Source organism: Arachis ipaensis, chromosome B09, assembly GCF_000816755.2.
Source record: "Arachis ipaensis cultivar K30076 chromosome B09, Araip1.1, whole genome shotgun sequence".
Classification (NCBI taxonomy): Eukaryota; Viridiplantae; Streptophyta; class Magnoliopsida; order Fabales; family Fabaceae; genus Arachis; species Arachis ipaensis.
In genome coordinates this window covers 70,996,144-71,007,408 of record NC_029793.2, presented here as the reverse complement: position 1 = coordinate 71,007,408, position 11,265 = coordinate 70,996,144, and the positions used below count along the sequence as shown (strand labels likewise).

Here is an 11,265-nt window from a genome sequence, read left to right as displayed (position 1 = left end):
GTAAGTCTAGTCCAAGTGGTGCCAAAGAAGGAAGGCATGACTGTCATCTTCAACGAGAAGAATGAGTTAATCCCTACAAGGACAGTGATGGGATGTAGGACGTGCATTGTTTACAGAAGACTGAATGAGGCTACAAGAAAAGATCACTTTTCTCTCCCTTTCATTGATCAAATGCTAGAAAGATTGGCTGGCCATGCTTATTACTGCTTCTTGGATGGATATTCTGGATACAATCAAATAGTGGTAGACCCCAAGGATCAAGAAAAGACATCATTCACCTGCCCATTTAGAGTCTTTGCCTACAGAAAGATGCCTTTTGGGCTATGCAATGCCCTTGCTACCTTTCAAAGGTGTATGCTCTCCATATTCTCTGACATGGTAGAAAAATTTTTAGAGGTCTTTATGGATGATTTCTCTGTCTTTGGTAACTCATTTGATACTTGTCTGCAACATCTAACCCTTGTCTTAAAAAGATGCCAAGAAATAAATTTAGTTTTGAATTGGGAAAAATGTCATTTTATGGTACCAGAGGATATTGTTCTTGGGCATAAGGTTTCAAGCAAGGGTATAGAAGTTGACAGAGCTAAGATAGAGATCATAGAAAAGCTTCCTATACCTGTCAATGTAAAAGCAGTGAGAAGTTTTCTTAGGCATGCTGGGTTTTATAGAAGATTCATCAAGGATTTTTCAAAAATAGCCAAACCACTGAGCAATTTGCTAGTGGTTGATAATCCTTTTATCTTTGATGATAATTGTAATCATGCCTTTGAAACCTTGAAAAAGAAACTCACTACAACACCAATCATCACACCCCCAGAATGGGGAATTCCTTTTGAACTTATGTGTGATGCAAGTGATGTTGCAATTGGTGCTGTATTGGGGCAAAATAAAGACAAGTTGCATCATGTTATATACTATGCAAGCAAAGTGTTGAATGAGGCACAAAAGAATTATACCACCACAGAGAAAGAGCTATTGGCAATTGTATATGCATTTGACAAATTTACACAATACTTGATTGATTCAAAAGTTATAGTATATACTGATCATGCTGCTCTCAAGTATCTCATGTCTAAATAGGATGCCAAGCCTAGACTTATCAGGTGGGTGCTGTTGCTACAAGAATTTGACATTGAAGTCAGAGATAGGAAAGAAAGCGAGAATCAAGTGGTAGACCATTTGTCAAGATTACCACAAGAGGCCAACCAAGATACACCACAACCAGTGAATAAAAAGTTTTCAGATGAACATCTTCTTCAAGTCCAACAAGCACCTTGGTTTGCTGATATTGCAAACTACAAGGTTGGAAAGAAGATACCCTAAGAGTTCACCAGACAACAAGTGAAGAAGCTGCTTAATGAAGCCAAGAAATTCTTGTGGGACGAGCCCTTCTTGTTCAAGAGGTGTCTAGATGGGACGATTAAAAGGTGTATCCCTGAAACTGAGATGAGAGACATACTGTGGCACTGTCATAGTTCAGCTTATGGTGGACACTTTGGGCCAGAATGAACAGCTGCTAAAGTGCTTCAAAGTGGATTTTATTGGCCAACCATATTCAAAGATGCTAGATAATTTGTGCACCAATGCAATGAATGCCAAAGAGCTAGAGGACTAACAAGGACGAATGAAATGCCTCAAAACTTTATTCTGGAAGTAAAGCTGTTTGATCTTTGGGGCATAGATTTCATGGGGCCCTTTCCTCCATCCTATTCCTTCAAATACATTCTAGTAGCAGTGGAATATGTCTCCAAGTGGGTAGAAGCCATAGTTACAACTACCTGTGATGCACCAATTGTCCTTCAATTTCTTAAGAAACTCATCTTCACCAGATATGGGGTGCCTAAAGGCCTTATTAGTGATGGTGGCAACCACTTTTGCAATAAACACATGGAAAAGTTACTCCATAAATATGGGGTAATTTATAAAGTGGCCACACCATACCACCCTCAAACTAATGGGCAGGCTGAATTGGCAAATAGGGAGCTAAAGAGAATCTTGGAGAAGACAGTTGGAATCACTAGAAAAGACTGGGCAAGAAAATTGGATGATGCTCTATGGGCATATAGAACAGCATTCAAAACTCCAATTGGAAAGTCACCCTTTCAGCTAATCTATGGCAAATTCTGTCACCTTTCTGTGGAGCTTGAACAAAAAGCTTTCTGGGCCACTAAGCTCTTGAATCTTGACTCTCAGGCAGTAGGAGAGAGAAGGTTGTTGCAACTCAATGAACTGGATGAATTCAGATTGGAAGCTTATGAGAATGCTAAGATATACAAGGAGATGGCCAAAAGGTGGCATGACAAGAAAATTTCAAAAAGAAAATTTGAACCAGGACAGCAAGTGCTCTTGTATAATTCCAGGCTCAAGATTTTTCCTGGCAAACTCAAGTCCAAATGGATTGGCCTTTACTTGGTGACTAAGGTTTTTCCACATGGAAGCCTTGAACTTATGAATGAAGCTACAAAGGACACATTCACAGTAAATGGTCACAGAGCTAAGCAATATCTAAGAGGACCCTGGAACAAAGAAGAGAGCATTCATGAGTTGGGATGAACAAGGAAGAAGGACGTCAAGCTAATGACGATAAATAAGGGCTTATTAGGAGGCAACCCAACCGGAGGTAGTTTTCTTTTCCTAGCTATTTCAATAAAAGAGTGAAGTAGAGTTCTTTGCATTGCAAGGAGCTAAGTTTGATATTGCACACCAAAATAATTTAAGGGTGAATGTATGATTTTAAGTTTGGTGTTCCACCACAGATTTCATCAAGAACATATTACAACCCTCTGCAGAATTTATCAGTAACTCCAACTATTCATACATCGGTTCAAGCTATAAAGGACCGGGTTGGCCAACCTCTTAGAAGGTTGGCCCATGTCCGACCTCTTAGAAGGTTGGCCCATGGCCGACCTCTTGGAAGGTTGGCCCATTACCGACCTCTTCACAAAGAGCGCGGCCAAATCACCTTAAGAGGCCCAAACAGGCCCAAACGAAGGAACACAGCCCAAATCTAAAGGCAGCCAAAGCCTAGAAAGATAAGGGTGGTTCCCTTAAAGATAAAATGACTTCACTCAAAGATAAGATAAGATAAGATAACTATGTTATCTTATCTCCAGAAAGGTCACTCCACACCATTATAAATACACTGGAGCACCCAGGTATAACTCATACTCTAATTCTACTAAAAATCTGCTTAAAGCCCATGCTAACTTAAGCATCGGAGTCTCTTGCAGATACCACCACCCTCCGGTGACAAAGGATCAGCAACATCTCCAGCTCCACCAGTTCCATCAGGTCAGACACGACAGCTCCGGCCATCAGATCCAACAGGTCAGACACGACAGCTCCGGCCACCAGATCCAACAAGTCAGACACGACAGCTCCGGCCACCACAGCAGATCTCATCAGAAGATCAACCTTCAGTTTTAGGTAACCCTCGGAATATTGGCGCCGTTGCGGGGGACCTGGAAGTCATCCCATCATCATGGCGGACAACCTTGACAACGACCACGACTCTGATCTAGAGAACAAGACGCCGCATAAGAACACGGACACCACACCAAAAGATGCATCTCAACCAAATAAAGACAAAAATTCACCAAGTACAGAAATCATGGAGGCATTACAAGCTCAACAAAACCATCTCCAACAACTCAAAAAATAAGCCGAGCATCAACAGGGACCTTCGAAGAGAAACCAGGCGACGCCGAGAGTTAGAGGACAAGCTCCTAAAACTCGAAGCTGACCTAAAAACCAAAACCGTTCAAACCGGTCACGATGACAGCCCCCACAAGGATCAAGATCCCTTCACCAAAGAGATCATGAAAGCTAAAGTTCCAAAAGATTTTAAGGCCCAAAACATGACCTCGTACGACGGCACATCGAATCCAAGCCATCATCTTAGCAATTTCAAAAGCAGAATGTATCTCACTGATGCCTCGGACGCTATTCGATGCAAAGTCTTCTCGACTACCCTAACAAAAATAACAATAAAGTGGTTCGACAGTTTGCCTCCTAGATCCATCACAAGTTTTGACGACTTAGCTAAAAAATTCCTCGCCAGATTCTCCATCCAAAAGGACAAAACCAAACACTCCCCGAGCTTACTAGGGATCAAGCAAGGAGATCGAGAAAGTCTTCACAACTACATGGAAAGATTCAACAAAGCATGCCTGGACATACAATGTCTACCAACAGAAGCAGCTATCATGGGTCTCATCAATGGCCTACGAGAAAGACCTTTTAGCCACTCAATATCCAAGAAATACCCAACATCTCTGAACAAGGTACAAGTACGGGCAGAGAAATACATCAACATGGAGGAGAACTCTCGACTAGGAAAGAGCTCAAAAACTTAATTCTCCTAACCCACCACAGGACAAGGATAAAGAGTCCAAGAAAAAAGAGGATCAACCCGGTGAGAAGCCTAGAAAATACCACAATTACACCCCTCTTCAGGTGTCTCTTGTGGATGTTTACCGAGAAATATGCCACACAGAGAAGATCCCACCACCTCGCCCAATCAAAAGCAAAAAGAAGGAGGAAATCAGACAGAATACTACGAGTACCACTGAATCTACGGACATCCTACCGACGAGTGCTTCGACCTAAAGAATGTCATAGAGGAATTGGCAAGAGAAGGGTGATTAGATCGGTACTTAGCCAATAAAGCAGATGAACCAAGAAAAAGAAGAAGGGCCGAAGAGGTCGGGCGAGTTGAATGTCCACCTCACACCGAAGAGGTCGGACGAATGGAACATCCACCTCACACCGAAGAGGTCGGACGAGTGGAACATCGACCTCACACCGAAGAGGTCGGATGAGTTGAACATCCACCTCACACCGAAGAGGTCGGGCGAGTTGAACGTCCACCTCACACCGAAGAGGTCAGACGAGTTGAACGTCCACCTCACACCGAAGAGGTCGGACGAGTTGAACGTCCACCTCACACCAAAATGGTCGGATAAGTTGAACATCCACCTCACACCGAAGAGGTCGGGCGAGTTGAACGTCCACCACACACCCCTGAGAGACATGTTCATATGATAAATGGAGGATTCGCAGGAGGAGGGATCTCTAAATCATCTTGCAAAAGACACCTCAAAGAGGTATATTAAGGAAGGGAGAGAGGTTTGAATAGGACAACAGAGTGCGAACAAGCCTTCCGAGATTTCAAAAATTCTTGGGGCAACCACCCATTTTTACCCGACCACGGGAAAGTGAAGAACTCATATTATACCTCGCAGTGGGAAGTCGGGCAATAGCCTCAGCACTAGTTAGAGAAGACGAAAGTGGGCAACAACCTGTCTACTTCATCATCAAAGCTCTACAAGGAGCCGAACTAAACTATCAAAAGATAGAAAAAGTTCGCCTACGCCCTCATACTCACTTCTCGACAACTCCACCCATACTTTCAAGCTCAAACTATCAGAGTTCGGACCAACCAACCCATAAAAGGCATCCTACAGAAAATAGACCTAGCTGGAAGAATCCTACAGTGGGCAGTGGAGTTATCCAAATTTGATCTTCGATGTGAAGCTCGAACAGCCATCAAATCACAGTATCTGGCCGACTTTATTGCAGAGTACACTAACACCTCGGGAACTCCCACAAAATGGAATCTCTACGTCGACGACTCTTTAAAAAAAATCGGGAATGACGCAGGCGTAATTATAGAAAGTGATAAGGGAACCCAAATCAAGCTAAATAACCAAGCTGAATACGAGCCACTACTGGCTGGTTTAAGGCTGGCCAAGGAGGTAGGAGTTCAAAAGCTTACCGTGTTCAGTAATTCACAAGTAGTCACCTCACAAATAGAAGGGAGCTACCAAGCTAAGGATTCCAACATGAAAAAATACCTAGACAAAACCAGAGAACAGCTCGGATAATTCAGGGGACGCTGGACAAAATCAGAGAACAGCTCAGACAATTCGGGGGATATGAGGTCTGACATATACCTCGGAAATAAAATGGCCGAGATGATACACCACCAAGTCCAACATCTTGGACAATTCGAGGGATATGAGGTCCGACACATACCTCGAGAGCAGAATGCCCGAGCTGATGCACTTTCAAAACCAGCGAGCACCAACAGCTCAGACAATTCAAGGAATATGAAGTCCAACACATACCTCGGGAGCAGAATGCCCGAGCTGATGCATTTTCAAAAACTAGACAACACTAAACCAGGGGGCAATAACAGAAGCCTCATTCAGGCTACATTACAAGACCACAACAAGTCGATCTCGAAGGCGGTATAAGGGATGGTAATATTCAACTGACTGAAAAAGTAGTCATAAGCATAGAAAAATGGCCGTTCCCCCAAGGAAGGAAAACAAACCTTCTCCTCAGGGTCCGGCGACACCAACTCTTAATTCTTCTCCTCATCCCTATCCCTACAAATTCTACGGAACCTCCTAAGTTACACACAGTACTCAGGGTCAGCCACAGTAACACGCATTAAAACTATGGAATTCAGCCAATCAAACATGCCGTCCGGGATCTTAGTAGACATCTCAGCAATGTTTTTTCAGGAAGGCATAGGTCAACTATGGGGTTACTACCAAACAACTCGGGCAAATAAGGAAATAACTCGGACAATAACAGCAAAACATCAGATGTCAGATACAGCAGTAAAAGGAAAACCTCAGGACTCACACGAAAGTCCAGGGGCACCCTTTGGAGGAAACAACAGAGCAAAAACCCAAATACAAAGTCAAAGATTTATATCAAAAGCATGCTAACTTCCACATTGCCCCTCCAGAGGAGCTCATCAGTGTAACATCACCTTGGCCGTTCGCAAAGTGAGGACTCGACCCCCTCGGACTATTTTCCCAAGGATCGGGACAAGTCAAGTTCCTCATTGTAGGGGTGGATTACTTCACAAAATGAATTGAGGCAGAGCCCCTAGCTAATGCCACTGCTCAAAGAAGTCGGAAATTCTTGTACAGAAACATTGTTACAAGGTTTGGGGTTTCTTACTCCATCACCACAGACAATGGCACTCAATTCACGGACACATGTTTCAAGAAGTTGGTGGCTAACTTGAAAATAAAGCACCAATTCACATCCATAGGACACCCAAAAGCCAATTGACAAGCAGAAGCTGCCAATAAAGTCATACTAGCTGGGTTAAAACGGAGACTACAAGACGCAAAGGGAGCTTGGGCTGAAGAGCTCCCACAAGTCCTATGGGCATATCGGACAACTCCACACTTCACTACGGGAGAATCACCCTTCCGATTGGCTTACGGAATGGAGGCAATAATCTCAGTAGAGATCGAAAAAGGATCCCCCAGAATGATCCTCTACAATGAAGAGGTCAACTCCCAAATTCAAAGGGAAGAACTTGACCTACTTCCAGAAGTCCGAGAAAGAGCTCGGATTAGGGAGGAAGCGTTAAAGCGTCAAATAACCTCAAGATACAATTAGAAGGTAATCTAGCAAAGTTTCAGCAACAACAATCTCATCCTAATCCGAAATGACATCAGAAAAGGTCGGTCAGGAGAAGGGAAGCTAGCAGCCAACTGGAAAGGACCATACCAAGTTGTTTAGAAGTACTGGGGAAAGGTCACCACAAAGTGTCCGACCTCGAGGGGCGAGAGCTACCAAGGTCATGGCATGCCTGCAATCTAAGAAGGGCGCCAGGCCGAGATCTAAAAGATTGCCCGACCTAGAAGAGTAAGCACTAACGTGCACACACTCTTATTCATATCTTACTTTTATTATTTAAATAAAGTTTGCAGATTCTCCAAAAAGTTTCCTACTAAAACGCATTAATCTGAGCGCAAAAATTCACTGCCTGATCACGACAAGGTCGGCGGGGTGAAAACCAAATTCACCGCCCGATCACGATAAAAGTCGGCAAAGATGAAAGCAGAATTCATCGCCTGATTTCGACAAGGTCGGCAAAAAAGTGAAAGCAGAATTCATCCTCCGATTCCAACAAAGTCGGCTAAGATGAAAAGCGGCAAAAACAAAATAATGCAAGAAGTTATCAAAAAGTAATCCATAGGAAGAGACCTGACGAGGCCTCAATAAAAATGGATTGCTAGAAATAACTTAAAGACGGACCGACATAAAGAAGTCGGACCAGTCGACTACAACAACAAAAGTTATAAAAAGTAATCCCTAGAAAGAGGACTGGCCAGCCCTAAAAAAGAGGATTACTAGAAATAACTTAGAAGGGACCGAGATGATGAAGTCGGCCCGAAAAACTACAAAAGTTATAAAAAGTAATCCATAAAAGAGACCTGACAAAGGTCCAAATAAAATGGATTACTAGAAATAACTTAGAAGGGACCGACATGATGAAGTCGGCCCAACAAAACTACAAAAAGTTATAAAAAGTAATCCATAAAAAGAGACCTGACAAGGTCCAAATAAAATGGATTACTAAAAATAACTTAGAAGGGACCGACAAGAAGAAGTCGGACCAACGAAAGCTACAGCTTGGACCGACAAGAAGAAGTCGGACCAACGAAAGCTACAGCTTGGACCGACAAGAGAAGTCGGACCAACGAAAGCTTAAGAAGGATCGACAAGAGAAGTCAGACCAACAAAAAGCGTGCGCTAAAAGGGACACAGCTCTGCCCAAAAAGCCACGACTCCACGACAAGGCTATCAAAATTGTTCAAACCGACTAAAAAGTGTTCTACGAGAACACTAAAAAGTCGTCGGACAAGTTAGCCCCAAGGACCACCTCAACCAAACAGGAGACAGACAAAATAAGATCTGATCAAAAAGAGGTTGGACAGCAAAGTACCCACACTCTATAAAGATCCACAAAAGGGGAAAAAGACATCTCGCAACAGCCAGAGGAAGGCTAGGAATGCTTTGCTGAAAGGTACGAAGCTTTGAAAAAAGACACTACTTACAAGGCAAAAGCACAAATCAGAACGGCGATAAAAAGTCATCCAAACAAACTATAAAAAGGTTCCCCATCGGAACACTACCTAAAAATGTTGTTGGATTATGACTAAAAAGCCCGATCAGTGAAGACAAACAAGTCGAAAGAAGTCTGAAAAGTCCTCTCAACAAAATAAAAAGGGCAATACCAGACTCGCACAAGGAGAAACTACTCAAGATCGATCAAAGTCAGGATGCTTGAGCACGACTTCCCCAAAGAGATCGAAGCTCTGAAAGCACGATCTCACGGAAAGGTCCAAACTCAAGCAGGGGCAAAGTCGTACATGTCGACGTCAGCTAAGAAGAGGCGCAAGTACGATATCAAGAAAGAACAAGCCAAAAAATTGGGAAACAACTTAAAGCTCAAATGTGCTTAGCTAAAAGGGATACAACTCCGCTCAAAAAAGGCACAATCTCAAACAAGGCTACGAATGTCATTCGAGACTAAAAAAAGGTTCTATATAAAGAACACTAAAAAGTCATTGGACAAAATCACTAAAAGCCCGGATATCAAGCCGCAAGGATAACTTCGCCAAAGCAGAGTGTAAGACCCAAGACTTTTAAAAGTCCTACTTTGAACTAATCTCAAATCATATATTTATTTACAGTTTTATTCTCGGGAAAATCATTTTTATTGAGAATAATTTAAGGTAATTTTGATTTATCGAATTTGAAATAAATTAAGGTTTTTATCCAAACTCTATACTCTTGGATTATTTTTCTATTTATGATTTAAAGTTTTAAAAATTCAAAAATAATGAGGTTTGGCTATTTAAATCAGAATTTCATTTAATTTTACCATTATTGAATTATTTTCTATGTTTAAATTATAAAGTTGGTAGTTATGAAATAATAATAATTTTATATGATTTGGATTAAATGATTAATATTTTTTATATATTAATACTGCTGTTTTGGGAAAATAAAGGATTTAATTATATTATTTCTAACTATTTGATTTGGACATTTTATTGAAAATAATTTGTAAAATTGATGAGCAAATAGTATTTTCTATATACAATTAGTATTGGATTTAATTTGGGTTTCAATTACTATATTATTCCCAATTTTATTTGAAATTACCAAATTACCTCTAACCCTAATTTTACTCAAAAACCCTAACCCTGAAACCCTACCCGGTTACCCATTTTCCATACCCACACCCAGCATACACAAATGCAGCCTACCTATGCAGCCGCAGCAGCTGCAAAGCAGAAAGAAGAAACAAAGAAAGAAAAGGGAAACTGGGAAAGGGACCGCCGAAAGGAAGAAGGGAGAAGAGGGAGGTGGCACGGCGGGCGTCACTGCCGTCGTCGCCACCGCTGCTGCCAGAGGAGAGAGGAGATCTGAGAGGAGAGTGCCGGTGGAAGGAGGAGCTCGTGCCACCATTGCAGACTGCCGCCAGCAAGATGAATCCCTTCCGTTTCTGCTGCTCTGGTCTGCCACCGCCACTGCTGGGGGTCGTCGTCGCCGGAATCTGTGGCTGCTGCTGTCGTTGATGTTGGAACTCGTCGTTGGCGCCGCCTCCGTCGGAACTGCCGTCGCCGGAAAACTCTGCTGGTAAGGGTTTTGAATTTGGTTTTCATTCGTTTAAGATTCCGGAAAACTTTATTGTCTTTGTATGTGGGTTTCAGTCGCTATCGCTCGAGTCCGGTCACCGCTGCTGCTTGAGGTGGCTGCCGGGCTGCCACCGAACCGGCTCAGAGACCGCTGCTATTTCGGTTCAGCCGTTCTTTCTTAGTTTCAGTCGGGATCTGATGATTGCGTGTCGCATAAGTGTTGATGTGACCACTGTGCCGTTCCTTTCATTTCAGTAAGTATCTCTATCTTGGAACCCTCGCCATTATCTTTCAGTTATGAGTTTTGAGATTTTTCGCGATATTGATGTATTAGGAATTAGTATCCGGGCTTATATGTGGTGTTGAGGCTGTTTCTGCTATTGAGAAAAACAAGCGGAGCTAGGATTTTGGTTGTTGGTTTCGGGTCGAGACGAAAGGAGTTGGTTAACGAGTTTGGATTGTGATTTCAACGTATCGAGGTAGGGGCTTTTTATACAAACTGATTTATTTTAAAGTGGAAATTGTTATAAATAGATATGCTATGCAAAATGTAATTTTGGTGATTATGTGAGTCTTATGAATTGTCTGGTTTTATCTTGAATGAATATGGGTGCCTGTTCGATTGTAACAATGTCTGATTTTGATACATTGGAGATTTCTGGATTGGTTGATTTGAATGATTTTTGATAATTTGAAAGTTGAGTTTTGTTTTATAGGAAACTGATTTGGTCTTGAATCTGTCAGAAAGAGTTGATGATGGATTTTGTTGGGACCCAAAAAGGGTGGCAAAGTCCAAGTTTTA

At 42.3% G+C, this 11,265-nt stretch overlaps 1 long non-coding RNA gene across 1 annotated transcript; it reads left to right on the top strand.

Annotated features, from left to right (window-relative positions):
* Window positions 10,490-10,996, top strand: LOC110266365. The gene is made up of 2 exons (XR_002353654.1): window positions 10,490-10,717; window positions 10,798-10,996. It is a non-coding gene; the product is annotated as an uncharacterized LOC110266365 (long non-coding RNA).